Source organism: Choloepus didactylus, chromosome 7 (genome assembly GCF_015220235.1).
Source record: "Choloepus didactylus isolate mChoDid1 chromosome 7, mChoDid1.pri, whole genome shotgun sequence".
Classification (NCBI taxonomy): domain Eukaryota; kingdom Metazoa; phylum Chordata; class Mammalia; order Pilosa; family Megalonychidae; genus Choloepus; species Choloepus didactylus.
Window position 1 is genome coordinate 99779372 of NC_051313.1, and position 14977 is coordinate 99794348.

General features: G+C 38.2%; 1 non-coding gene across 1 annotated transcript; it reads left to right on the forward strand.

The window, feature by feature from the left end:
* Nucleotides 1-8390: 8390 nt before the first annotated feature.
* Nucleotides 8391-8496, forward strand: LOC119541059. The gene has a single exon (XR_005218189.1). It is a non-coding gene; the product is annotated as a U6 spliceosomal RNA (small nuclear RNA).
* The last annotated feature ends 6481 nt before the right edge of the window (nt 8497-14977 follow it).

Consider the following 14977-nt stretch of genomic DNA (forward strand, 5'->3'; position numbering starts at 1 on the left):
TAAATATAATTAATATATAAATATAAATGATACATAAAAATATATGCACATATAATCTGCACATACATTATACCTGAATATATTAAAACAGCTATTTTATACACACGCATATGCAAAAATGGTTTTTCCACTATCTTTACCTGGCAAAGAAAACTGCTGGGCAATTGGAGAACCTACTTTATAACTGAGGAAGCATCATCCTCACTGGAAAATGACTTCCAACTCTACCTCCGGAATTGCAGCCCAGAAGAGCTGTGATGCATGCATGTCTTTCAAGTCTAGAGGCTGTACATCCTCATGGCTGACCTAAGGTTGCTTAGATAAAAGTGTGGAGAGGCCTCCTTTTGCGTTTCTCCCATGCCTTGCCCCTACTCCCCAACACCCACACCATGGAAGTCCATAGCTGGAGGAGGGGAAACAGACCCTTAATTTTATTCTATGTACTCAAAAGACCCAAGTCTAAATATGGTCCCTGCAGTGAAAGGACAATCACCTACTAGTTAAATTCATTCAGTTCCCTGTTCAACAAAACGATGTAGCATTTTCTTCAGTGAACCAACTGAACATTCAGCCCTACAAAAAATAAAGTGTGGACTGGCGCAGAAAAGAGGCCTTCGTGGGAGCTTGCAGTTCTGCACAAAGGCTGGGGAGGCTAAGCCATCACTCCTTTTCTTCCTCCCAGTACCCCATGCATAGCACCAGCTCTAGCGTGAAGGGAGATTTGAAAGCAGCTAAGTACATATAAACATTTCTCATTCATTATCTGGGGTTTCTGCTACTGGGTGACATACCATTAGTCCTAGTGTAAGGCAAGCTTTAAAAACGTAATTACTTAATCATGCAGTTAGTTTCCCATCAATCCTAGCAGCATTTGTTCTTAACTAGCTTTTAAGAACAAAATTAGGAGTAATTTGTAAACAAAAGTAATTGAAGAAAGGCAGATATTGCCAAGGTGTTGACAGCATTAGCAGACATTATTGTTTCCCTTAATTCCACCACAGCGCAGCAGTTAACAATAGGTAGTTGGCAAAAGGCATCACTAGGGAGTTAGTAGGTGGAAACCTGAGGAAGTGTATGCAGATGAGGCAAAGTGGTCCCGTTCAGGCCCGACAGTTGTCCAACTCCAACAGGCAGGTTGACTCTCTACTTCCAAATGATTTGTATCACCATCCCGTGGCTTAAGGATTTATGGTATGATTTACCATTTTTATTGTAGCATAGCCATGAAAATAAACTCATCCTAATTCCCATACCCTCTTATTAAACAATGAACCCAAGAATATTCTCCCAAAAGGTGCAGTCAGAGTAACATGAACCACAGAGGTACAGCTTTCATCTGCTAAGACCTATTTAGGAGAGTGTCCGGTAGACCCAAGGCAAGGCTTAGGCCAGTCCTTTCACTAAAGGAACTTTGCCTGTCTTTATTCCTGGCCGCCTGTTACAGGTTCAGAGATCTTCTAATGACCTCACTTCTGGGACAGTTGCTGTGTTAGATACTTGAGAAATGGAAGTGAGCAAGATCTGGGAATCCCACTCTTATAGATGAAGTAACTAAGTCTGAAATGAATCAAATACCTTACCACAAATCACAACTTAAAAAATGGAGAAGACAGAATTCAGACCTGGTAATGATAAGAATTATTACTGTTGTTATTATGGTTTGATAATGAGTCTGAATATCTTTCTAGGATCCACTAGCATTCAGCAGAAGGAGTCACGAATCTGGAATCAGAACACCCAGCTTTAATTCTGCCTCCGATGCAGCTGCTGTGTGATTTTAGACTAGTTATGAAAACTCTCTGAGCCTCCGTGCCCCCATCTGTAAAAATTAGTATCTTGGTACTTTTGCCTCATCCTGTTGCTGTAAGGTCTAATGGAATAATGAAAATGAAAGTGCTTTGTAAATTAAATGTTCCAAAGTAAGGCATAAATACTGTACGATTCCATTTATATAGCGTCCAAGAGCAGGCAAAGTGATCTGTGACTTAGAGTTTGGAGAGAGAGCACATATCTTTGCACCTCTAATTTAATTCATAATAGATACTATATCCACTTTACATTCTTAAAAACCAAAGCACTGGGAATCCCCATGGAATTCCAGATACTGACTCCAGCATACAAGCAAAATCTGAAAACTCATTGCTATATTTATTTATTTTTTGTGTGTGTGGTTTTTTTTTTTTTCCATTCTAATTGAGATTGTTCAGATACCATACAATTATCCAAAGATCCAAAGCATACAATCACTTGCCCCTGGGTACCCTCATAAAGCTGTGCATACATCACACTTAATTTTTGTTCAATTTTTAGAAACTTTTCATTACTCCAGACAAGAAATAAAGTGAAAGATGAAAAAAGAAAAGGAAACTCTAATCCTCCCCTATCCCTAACCAACCCCCCACAATTGTTAACTCGTAGTATTGATATAGTACATTTGTTGCTGTTTATGAAAAAATGTTGAAATACTACTAACTGTAGTATATAGTTTGTAATAGGTATATAGTTCTTCCCTATATGCCCCTCTATTATTAACTTCTAATTGTGTTGTCATACATTTGTTCTGGTTCATGGAAGCAATTTCTAGTATTTGTATAGTTGATCATGGACATTGTCCACCATAGGATTCAGTTTTATACATTCCCATCTTTTGACCTCCAACTTTCCTTCTGGTGACATATATGACTCTGAGTTTCCCCTTTCCACCTCATTCACACACCATTCAGCAATGTTAGTTATTCTCACATCTTGCTACCAACACCCCTGTTCATTTCCAAACATTTAAGTTCATCCTAATTGAACATTCTGCTCATACTAAGCAACCACTCCCCATTCTTAAGCCTTGTCCTATATCTTGGTACCTTATATTTCATGTCTATGAGTTTACATATTATACTTAGTTCCTATCAGTGAGACCCTGCAATAATTGTCCTTCTGTGTCTGGCTTATTTCACTCAGTATATTGCCCTCGAGGTTTTGTCATCAACCCATTTTTTTTTCAATATGGTTTTGTTCACTCACCATACATTCCATCCCAAGTAAATAATCAATGGTTCTCTGCATGGTCATACATTTATGTGTTCACCACCTTCACCACTATCTATATAAGGGCATCTACATTTCTTCCACAAGGCAGGAGGGAGAGTCAAAGAAGGTAGAGAGGCAAAAGAAAGAGGGAAAAAAAATGACAGCTAGGAAGCAGCAAAAGGAAAAATAACCTTAAATCAAAGTAGAATAAAGAATCAGACAATACTACCAATGTCAAGTGTCTAACATGCCTCCCCTATCCCCCCCTCTTATCTGCATTCACCTTGGTATATCACCTTTGTTACATTAAAGGAAGCATAATACAATGATTCTATTAGTTACAGTCTCTAGTTTATGCTGATTACATCCCTCCCCCAGTGCCTCCCCATTTTTAACACCTTGCAAGGTTGACATTTGCTTGTTCTCCCTCGTAAAAGAACATATTTGTACATTTTATCACAATTGTTGAATACTCTAGATTTCACCAAGTTACACAGTTCCAGTCTTTATCTTTCCTCCTTTCTTGTGGTGTCTCACATGCTCCCCACCTTCCTCTCTCAACCGTATTCATAGTTACCTTTGTTCAGTGTACTTACATTGTTGTGCTACCATCTCCCAAAATTGTGTTCCAAACCACGCACTCCTGTCTTCTATCACCCTGTAGTGCTCCCTTTAGTATTTCCTGTAGGGCAGGTGTCTTGTTCACAAAGTCTCTCATTGTCTGTTTGTCAGAAAATATTTTGAGCTCTCCCTCATATCTGAAGGACAGCTTTGCTGGATATAGGATTCTTGGTTGGCGGTTTTTCTCTTTCAGTATCTTAAATATATCACACCACTTCCTTCTTGCCTCCATGGTTTCTGCTGAGAGATCCACACATAGTCTTATTAAGCTTCCTTTGTATGTAATGGATCTCTTTTCTCATGCTGCTTTCAGGATTCTCTCTTTGTCTTTGACATTTGATAATCTGATTATTAAGTGTCTTGGCATAGGCCTATTCATATCTCTTCTGTTTGGAGTACGCTGCGCTTCTTGGATCTGTAATTTTATGTCTTTCATAAGAGATGGGAAATTTTCATTAATTATTTCCTCTATTATTGCTTCTGCCCCCTTTCCCTTCTCTTCTCCTTCTGGGACACCAATGATACGTACATTATTGTACTTTGTTTCATCCTTGAGTTCCCGGAGATGTTGCTCATATTTTTTCATTCTTTTTTCCTTCTTTTCCTTTGCATGTAGGCTCTCAGGTGTTTTGTTCTCCAGTTCCTGAGTGTTTTCTTCTGCATCTTGAGATCTGCTGTTGTAAGTTTCCATTGTGTCTTTCATCTCTTGTGTTGTGCCTTTCATTTCCATAGATTCTACTAGTTGTTTTTTTGAACTTTTGATTTCTGCCATATATATGCCCAGTGTTTCCTTTACAGACTCTATCTCTTTTGCAATATCTTCTCTAAACTTTTTTATTTGATTTAGCATTGGTTGTTTAAATTCCTGTATCTCAGTTGAAGTGTACTTTTGTTCCTTTGACTGGGCCATAACTTTGTTTTTCTTAGTGTAGGTTGTAATTTTCTGTTGTCTAGGCATGGTTTCCTTGGTTATCCAAATCAGGTTTTCCCAGACCAGAACAGGCTCAGGTCCCAGAGGGAAGAAATATTCAGTATCTGGTTTCCATGAGGGTGTGTTTTAGAAAATTGCCCCACCCTTTGACGCCTCAGGTCACTGTGCTTTTCTGCCCAGCAGGTGATGCCTGTTAGCCTATAATTCTTGACTGGTGTGAGGAGGTGTGGCCATGTTCCCCCAGGCTCTGGGGTCTGGTTCTGAATGGAAAGGGCCCCACCCCTTTCCTCCTAGGGAAGACAGACCCCCCAGGTGGAGGTCATTAGCATTTCAATGGTCTCCCTCTCTGCTTGTGCTGTCTCCACCCTTCCCCGAGTCACAGCCCTGGAAACTGAACATGACTGGGACTTTCTCCACTGAGCCGAAAAAGAAACAGATAGTCCCCTTCAGACCCAGTCCAAGACGACCGTCCGGCTCTCCCAGGTCAGTCGTCACCCAAAGCCTCTGTCTGTTTTTTGGGGATGCGTACCTGTAGTGAGCAGTTCACACTTGCTACTTAAAACCCCAGTTGGAGCTCAGCTGAGGTATATTCACTTGCTGGGAGAGAGCTTCTCTCTGGCACCACGAGGCTTTGCAGCTCAGGCTATGGGGGAGGGGATCTCGTGACTTGGATTCGCAGGTTTTACTTACAGATTTTATGCTGTGTTCTCGGGCATTCCTCCCAATTCAGGTTGGTGTATGATGAGTGGATGGTCTTGTTTGTCCCCCTGCAGTTATTCTGGATTATTTACTAGTTGTTTCTGGTTTTTTATAGTTGTTCCAGGGGGACTATTTAGCTTGCACTCCTCTCTATGCCGCCATCTTGCCCCGCCTCCACCGCTATATTTATTTTTTAATGAGAAAAAGAAATGTCAAAACTTAAATTAACCAACCAGAAAATGATAACAGTAACTGTGGTTTGAGATAAGATATAAGAGGGAACTTTTGATTCAGGAGCATATAGGTCAACAAAAATTGTTACCAAAGCAGGGATAGTGTCCTTTCCCATCACTTGAGGCTGGGTAAATTCTCTCTTTTTAAAAAACATTTTTTATAACTAGAGTAATTTCTACTTTCTATAGGATTTTATGATTTTAAGATAAGCAACAGTAAATAAATATGCATTTGGCCTTAGGAATTATTGGGTCAAGTCTTTATAGTCAAAAGCAAATCAATCAACAAGTTTCCACTGAGCATCTATGATGAGCTCAGAACAGCTGAGTTTAAAGGGTTGAGATAATTATCCAGATAATTATCCCGGCCCCAAAGTGACTTTTATTGGTTCACATAGATCATTTGGGCAGAAGGAGGTTTTTCCATTTTAATTATCTGTTAAAAACTAAATCACTATATTACAAGATGGGCCTGCTTCTTTATAAAAGATTAAGTAAAAATTACTTGTAATGAAAGTAAACATTTTGGCTGGGAAATTCTTTTCACAATTCTCCGGAACTTGAAAAAATCCACATCAGCTTAGGTTTTCTTTTTATTTTTAACTTTTTATTTTGAAATAATTTCATAATTACAGAACAGTTCCAAAAATACTACAAATCCCATACAGAGAACTCCAACAAACTCTCATCCCCTCAGATACCCAGCACCACCAATTTTAATATTTTGCCACCTTTTCATATCATTTTATTTATCTATTGATATATCTATCATCTATCTATTGATATAGCTATTTTTTGAACATTTGAAAGCAGGTTGCATGCATTGTTCTCCTTGAAAATATAATACTTCCATGTACATTCCCTACCAACAAGAATATTCATTTATTGTTTTAGCTTCCAGGCTGCTAAGCAAATACCATACAAATGGAATGACTTAAACAACATAAATTTATTGACTCACATTTTTGAGGCTAAGAGAAATCCAAAATCAAGGTGTCAGCAGGGCTAGGCTTTCTCCTTGAAGACTGTGGCATTATTGGGGCTAGCTATCCACAATACTTGGGGTTCCTTGGCTTTTCTGTCACATGACAAGGCACATAGCATCTTCTTCGTTGTCTTTGGGGTCCACAGACTTCTAGCTTCTGGCTGTTCCCACTGACTTCCCTCTCTATGACTTTCTCTATAAGGCCTTCAGTATTAGGATTAAGACCCATCCTGATCCAGCTGGGCCATACCTTAACTGAAGTAACCTCATCAAAAGGTTCTCTTTACAAGAGTTCATACCCACAGGAATGAATTAAATTTAAGAACACATTTTTCTAGGGAACATAGCTCCAAACCATTATAGTCTGCCCTCTGGACCCAAAAAAAGACAAGTTCTTTCCACATGCAAAATTCATTCATTCCATTACAACATCCCAAAAGCTTCAAGTAATTTCAGTAACAATGCTAAATACAAAGTCTCATCAAAATCAGTTATGGGTGTGGTCCTTCCTCGGGCAAAATTCCCCTCTGTCCGTGGACCTGTAAAACCTGAAAAACAAGTTATCTACTTCCAACATACAATGGTGGGACAGGCATAAGACATACATTCCCATTCCCATAGGGAGAAATTGGAAGGAAAACGGGGTTGTGGGTCCCAAACAACTCTGAAACCCAGCAGGGCATATACCATTAGATTTCAAAGTCTGAGAGTCATCTATGAATGGATGTTTTGTTTTCCGGACCTGATGGAACAGCAGTCTCACCCCTTCCAAGAGCAGAAATGCTGGGACCACCGGCCCTGCCCTCTCTAAGCACTGCAGTGGCAGCACTCTCCCTGAACAATGGGGCACTAGGCTCATCTCCCCAAAGCATATGGGTGGGCCTGCCCTTCCACACACATGAGTGGACTCCCTATCATGGCCCAAGGACATCTTTTTGGTGCAGACCTTTGCTTTCATGGTCTGGCCCTTGAAATCATTCTTCCTTCAGTTTGTCCCTTCTCTGTCTCTTTCAGTCCAGGCTGGCACTGGTTTTGCTCATACAAATTTTTCAAAAACTTTGTCAGTTTTGCCTACAGTTCAAATTGGTCCAAACCATCAGACAATAGGACTTTCACAGACCCTTCCTGAGTAATTACATTTCAAATTCTGACTTCCACTGAAATGGCTGACTAGATCCATGTTCAGCCACATCTTCTTTAGCAAATGGTTGTTTAGTTAAACCCTCCCATGAAGCCCTGTCTTCTGGAGACTCACTTCCTGAAAGCTCAGAGAAGCCTCTGGTAGAGCCTCTTTTGGCCCTAGTGTCAGAACATAGTATCTGGAGAGGCTTCAATTTTTCTAAACAATCAATCAATTTCTGATTTCTCTGTGATTAAGAGTTCAGTTCTCACCTTATTCCTTTCCTCTCAACTTTTACGATAAGCTGCAAGAAGAAGCCGGGCTGCACCTTCCATACTTCACTTGGAAATCTCCTCAGCTAAATATCCAAGTGGACTACTTACAAGTTCTACTTTCAATCTGACATGAGAACACAATTTTTCAAGTTCTCTGCCACTTTATAATAAACATTACTTTTTTTTCTAATTTCAAATAACACATTCATCATTTCCTTTTAAGACCATTAACATCCATATTTCTACCAAAGGTCTTTTCAAAGCAATCTAGGCTTTTTCTATCAAGTGCCTCACAGTTCTTCTAGCTTCTACCCATTACCCAATTCCAAAGCTGTTTCCACACTTTCAGTTATTTGTAGTAGCCAAATCTCACTTCCAGATACCAAAAACTGTTCTAATTCTCTGGTTGCAAAGACAAATCTCATACAGCAAGATGTCTTAAACAACAGAATTTATTGGCCCATGGTTTTGAATCTAGAAGAAGTAAAAAATCAAGGTGACAGTGCTTGCTTCAGCAACACATATACTAAAATTGGAATGATACAGAGAAGATTAGCATGGACCTGCGCAAGGATGACATGAAAATTCATGAAGTGTTCCATATTTCTTATGTTGAGTGAAATAAGCCAGAAACAAAAGGACATATATTATAACACCTCACTAATATGGACTAAATATAATGCATAAACATTGAGAATTAAATTTGAGAGCATAGTTTATCAGGGGAAGTTTTATTGTCAACATTCCTAGATTGTAAGCTCTTACAGCAGTCACATCTATTCATGAATTGTTACTGCTATTTCTAAATTTTGAGATGCTGAGCTCTTTGTGTATAATCTGGTCATTCCCTGGAACTTTGAGTATCTGTGTGACACCTGAGACTCAGAGCTAGAGTTCTGCAGCTATAAAAGTCTGCATTACTCCATATAGTAACTGTTTAAAAAGTTGGAAGAGCTCAGACTTCAATTAAAATATGAATAAAGCTGATCTGGTTAGGGCTAAGGCAAATCAAACTAAAGAGTAAAGGACAACACTGATTGTGTTTTAAAACTTCAACTTCTGTGTGAGATGAAAGGAAGAGAAGTTTATTTGATACAAAATCTGTATTTTCTGTGGCACACTATCTAATTTAACTTGTATGGTCAGTTTATTCAAACACCATAATTTCATGGAAACTTAAATAGGGAGTGAGATCATGTTGGTTTGTACAGGTTAGTGTGATTCCCTGTTATATCCCAGAGTAATTTGGGCAGAGATTAAAAAGTATTTGCAAAGCCCCCTTGAGGAACTGGGGTAAAAAGTGGAAATATTAAACTTCACCAGCTGGGGAATACCTGATATTCATGCAAGCACTGGGGACTACCAATTTAATAGGCCAAGCCCTTGAACTTGGGGCTTGCCCTTAAACTTCCTTATAATTATGCCTAAGAGTCACTCCCAGAGAACCTCTTTTGTTGCTGAGATGTGGTATCTCTCACTCTAAGCCAACTCTGCAGGTAAACTCACTGCCCTGACCCTAAGTGGGACATGATCCCAGGGGTGTAAATCTCCCTGACAACGTGGGACATGACTCCAGGGATGAGCCTGGCTCTGGCATCGTGGGATGGAGAAAACCTTCTTGGACCAAAAGGAGGAAGAGAAATGAAACAAAATAAAGTTTCAGTGGCTGAGAGATTTCAAATAGTGTTAAGAAGTCATTCTGGAGGTTATGATTCTTATGTATTATATAGATATCCCTTTTTAGTTTTTACTGTATTAGAATAGCTAGAAGGAAATACTTGAAACTTGAACTGTAATCCAGTAGCCTTATTTTTGAAGATGATTGTAGAACTATATAGCTTTTACAGTGTGGCTGTGCAACTGTGAAAACCTTGAGACTGACACTTTCTTTATCCAGTTTACAGACAGATGAGTATGAAAATAAAGACAAAAAATAAATGTTTTGGGTGTTCTTTTTTATTTGTATTTTTTTTTTGGAGTAATGAAAATGTTTAAAAATTGATTGTAGTGATGAATGCACAACTATATGATGATATCATGAACCAATGATTGTACACTTCAGATGATTATCTGGTGTGTGAACATATCTCAATAAAATTGCACTAAAAAAATCAAGGTGACAGCAAGACAATGCTTTCTCCCTGAAGACTGTGGCATTATTGGGGCTGGCTGCTGGCAATCCTTGGGGTTCCTTAGCTTTTCCATCACATGGAAATGCTCATAGCAGCATCTTTTCTTTCTCTTCTTTGTTCCCTTAACTTCCAACTTGTGATGGCTCCCCATGGCTTCTGTCTCTGTGGTCTCCTCAATAAAGCCTCCCATCCCAGCTTACAATAGGATTACAGCCCATCCTGAGTCAGTTGGGCCACACATAAACTGGTGTAACCTCATCAAAAGGTCTTGTTTACAATGGTTTCACACACAAGAATAGATTAAGATTAAGAACATAACTCCCAGCCACCACACTTATGCAATCACCTTAAGTTCAGTTATCATGTTCAAGAAGTTTAAATTGATATAAACCTTACATTCTAAATATAATTTTTTTCTTATGTTCCTATAATGTTCTTTGAAGCCTTTTCTCCTCCATTCTTAGATCTGATCCAATGTTATGTACTGCATTTAACTGTCATTATCTCTTTAATTTCTCTTTCTTTTATTTTTGAAACATTTATGGAACATAAATCTTCTCATCCCAACCCCTCCCAAACCTACCAATCAGTGGGATTAATCACATTCAAAATGTTGTAGTACTCTCACCACTATTAATTACTAGAACTTTCCCTTCACCCCAAACAGAAACCCTACATTCATTTTGCATTAACTCCTCATTGCCCTTGTCCCCTACCTCTGAAAATCTATACTCTACTTTCTCTCTGTAAGTTTGCATATTCTCAGATTTTTCTTTGTGGTTACTATGGGGCTTCAATTTAACATCCTGAATCTATAACAACCACATTTTCTTTGATATAAATTTACCTTTAATAGCATACATAAACTATCTTCCTATATTCCTTCACCACCCCCCCTCCCCCACCTTTAGGGAGTTCTTGTCACAAAGTACATATTTATACATTATGACTCCAAAACCATTGATTCATCATGACATTTATGCATTTGCCTTTAGATCCTGTGGGAAGTAAAAAGTGAAGTTGCAAATCAAAAATACAATAGTATTGGCTTTTATATTTACTTATGTCATTATCCTTACTGGAGATCTTTATTTCTTCAAATAGCTTTAGTCAATTGTCTAGTATCCTTCCCTTTCAACTTGCAGAACTGCCTTTAATATTTCTTGTAGGGCTGGTCTAGTGGTGACAAAGTCCCTCAGCTTTTATCTGGGATGCCTTAATCTCACGCTCATTTTTGAAAGACGGTTTTGCCAGATATACAATTCTTGACTGTAATATTTTCTGTCTGCATTTTAAATATGTCTTCCCACTTCCTTTTTGTCTCCAAGGTTTCCAATGAAAAATTAGTGATTAATGTTCTCATTATTCCTATTTTACAGGTCGGGAAAGTAAGGCTGAAGGAAGATACAAAACTTGCCCATGGTCAGTCACATATTATGCAAGGCTGGGACTGGATTTGCACCTCAAGCAGCCTGCCTTCACAGCCCACTCTCCTAACACTCATGCTTAAGCTCTTCTAGTTTCTATTTTGTTGCCAAAGAAAATATCGATACTGCATATTGGGTGGTCAAAAGGACTGAAGATAATGCATATAAAGCTCCTGACCCATGGTATTCAGTCAATGAAAGGCAGATATTTTCCCTCTGGGGGCTTCATGGACAAAGCATGCAACTGTATCCTCCACTCAGGCCCTGGCTGTGGCCATTGATTGCACACTTCCTCCAGCCTGGGACATTTATCTCCTTGTGAAGTTTGGGCCTAAGCTACATGGAATCAGGATGGAAAAGAAATGCTCATGTATTATCTACTGCATGTCAGACATACGTTAGTGTACTCAATTTTCAAAATAGCTCTATGCAGAAACCCCATTTGACAGGTAAGGAAATTTAGGCTCAGAAAGGTAGAGCAACATGCCCATGGATGCACAGCAAATAATACAGGTAGGTGTTCTGGAGGAGTGCAGGTAGGTTATACTGCATTTTAATTGTTTGCCTGCATGTTATCTTTGCATTATCAACTGCACAGAGAATACATGCCTACATATAACAACATACACCTTGAGGAAATTTTGGTGAAAAGGGTGAATGAAGAAATGAAGGTCAGCGTTCTTTCTAATATGTCCCTGCAGCCTAACCGAGCTTTGAGATTAACTCTCAACTCTGTGATTATATGACATGATGTAGAAATCCAGAACATGCATGGAAAATACTGCTTCACAATTAACATTGGATGTAGATCTTTAGTTTCTTGTCAGAAAATACATTACTCAAAAAGCAAAAGGACCTGTTTCAAGGCTCATCCTAAAACATGAAAGCAAACAATTGGTCCTAAATATGCAGATCATTAGTACATTTGGAAGACTCAGCTGAGAATCAGTAAATAAATCTTCTGATATTTATTATGCTGAGTCAGGAACTATGGGACATATTTTAATCATGTACATTTGTGTGGGGACTATATATATATAAATGACTGTCAAATATACTTTCTCTTTAATGCTCACTACAACTCTGTAAATTGGAACTTAATCTCCTTATGTCACAGATGCAGAAACTGAAATTCAAAAGTGGTTTAGCTTTCACCAGCTTACATAATTGCTTCGTGTTTTGGCTTGGGTTTGAACTCAGGTTTCAGATCTAAACTTATACCCAGTCATCGTCACAGTTGAGAATAGAGGCTTAAGAATATAGGCTCTGAATTCCAAGAGTCTGTGACCTAGTTGGGATGATATCCCAATGTTTGAGAAACAGAGAATACATGTAAAGAATAATGGATTGGAAGAGGAGACAAACTCAGAGCAGTAGGCATTGAGAAATGAACCCAATTTTCCAGAAAGGATTTGCTTAGGCTGAGAGAAATGTGAGTTAGGGGAGTAGAAGGGAGAATACTGGAAACATTGTAAATAAATTTGTGACAGATCTTGGGAACTGGAATGATGATACATCCAAAATTTCATTTTTTTTAATCTTAGAGAAATATTGATGTACAGAAAACTTTACTAACAAACACTTATACAGTGCTTCGTTGTTTTAAAATACAATAATTTTATTTAGTCAAGGATAAAAACTGGTTTAGAAAACAATGATAAATTTATATTTGAATGGGTTGATTTTGTGGAGACAATAGAACATCCAAGGAAAAATTTTCAGTTGGCCTGAAAACCTTATGCTAAATGATAGAAGCCAGACACAAAAATTCACATATTGTATGATTATGTTTACATGGATTGTCCAAAATAGGTAAATCAATAGAGATGGAACACAGATTGGTGATTACCAGGGGCTATGGTGGGGGGCAGGGAATGGGGGATAAGCAGCAATTGCTTAACAGATATGGGGTTTTCTTTGGGGATGATGAAAATATTTTGGAACCAGATAGAGGTAGTGGTTGCACAACATTGTGAATGTACTAAATGCCACTGAATTGTTCACTTTAAAATGGTTTATTTTATGTTACATGACTTTCACCTCAAAAAAGAAAATGTCCAGTTGAGTCTTGACTTTGGATGTGAAGCCAGAGTTTCAGATGTATAGCTAAAACACTGTGATCTTTTCGAGGGCAGACACTTTTTAAAATTCATCCTTGTTTTCTCATGTCCTTTGCTTATCCTGAGTTTCTTCTACCCGGTTACCTAGCACATATTGGGGTTAAATAAGTATGTTTAAATGATTTGAATGAATCAATGATTGATTTGATGATTGTTTCTGTTAACTTACCTGCAAGTAAAAGGCAGTTGAAGCCATGAGAGAAGATTGTAAATGCCAAAAAGAAATTGTGTACAATCTGTTGTGGTTTCCCGTTCTTCTCTGGTTCAGTTTTCATGGGAAACTGAATTTTCAGGCAAATTATTTACTACAAGTCAGATCTTCTCATCTTTTGTGGGGAGATAAGAGAAGTAGAAAGAAGCACTAACACTCTTAAATGTAGCTAAGACCATTGTGGATCAAATACAATTCTCTCATGTGTAATGTTTTTTGCTTCTTTGTTGTTTTTGTGTTGGTTTCCAGAAAAAAAACTATTCCAAGACATTTCCGCTCATTTCAGGATTCTGAAAGCCTTGCAACTTGTAGATTCTCCTAATCTCAGAAATGGCTCTTGTTTAAAAACTGTGCGATGTAAATGGTAACTGGTACTTAATGAAAAGCACTGAAATTGCTATATGGTGCCACAGATTCACTGCTGAACATGTCATGAGGCAACATTTTATAGGCATTGTAAAATCTTTTTACCACACACAGCTGCATTACCCAAAATTACTCAAATCTGCAGGGCATCTGAAATTCACTCTGTAACAGTAATAGGCTTTGCCGCTTAAAAAGTGATTATGATGCATGCACAAAAACAATTATCACTAGACTTAATTGCCAAGACTTATGATACATGTACATATATATATGTATATATATATTCATCTATTTTCACTGAAATTTGAGCAATTACCAGAAAATACTAAGTAACTTTCACAATATATGAGATCACGCAGCAGAACTAGGGGAAAAAAAAATCTTTCAACCTCTCAGTCTATAGTAGGAAGATTTTGTTGGCATTATTTTCACAAACCACCAAATTGTTATTGTTTTTAATATCCATTTTGGATTCACTGGAGAAATTCCAAAAAATACATAAATGAGTAAAACTGCCCTATAGGGCTGGCTCTGTACCAAGAGGAGGTACAGAAAGAGACAGGAATGGAGTCCAGTAGACTTGGGTTCTAGTTCCGGCTTAGCCCTTGGCAACCCATCTCGCTCTCTGGGCCTTACCTTCTTATCCATACAAAGAAAAATTTGGCCTAAATATTGTTGGGGACTCTTCCAGCCCTATCTATCTATGATTTGATCTTAAATGAACTTAGAGAAATTTTTCTATCTTTTCCTCCTCCTTCTGAGAGGAAAGACAGAGAAAGTTTAGTGAAAGAAGATATTGTACTGTGCCTTAAAGGGTTTTGATGTGAAAGGAA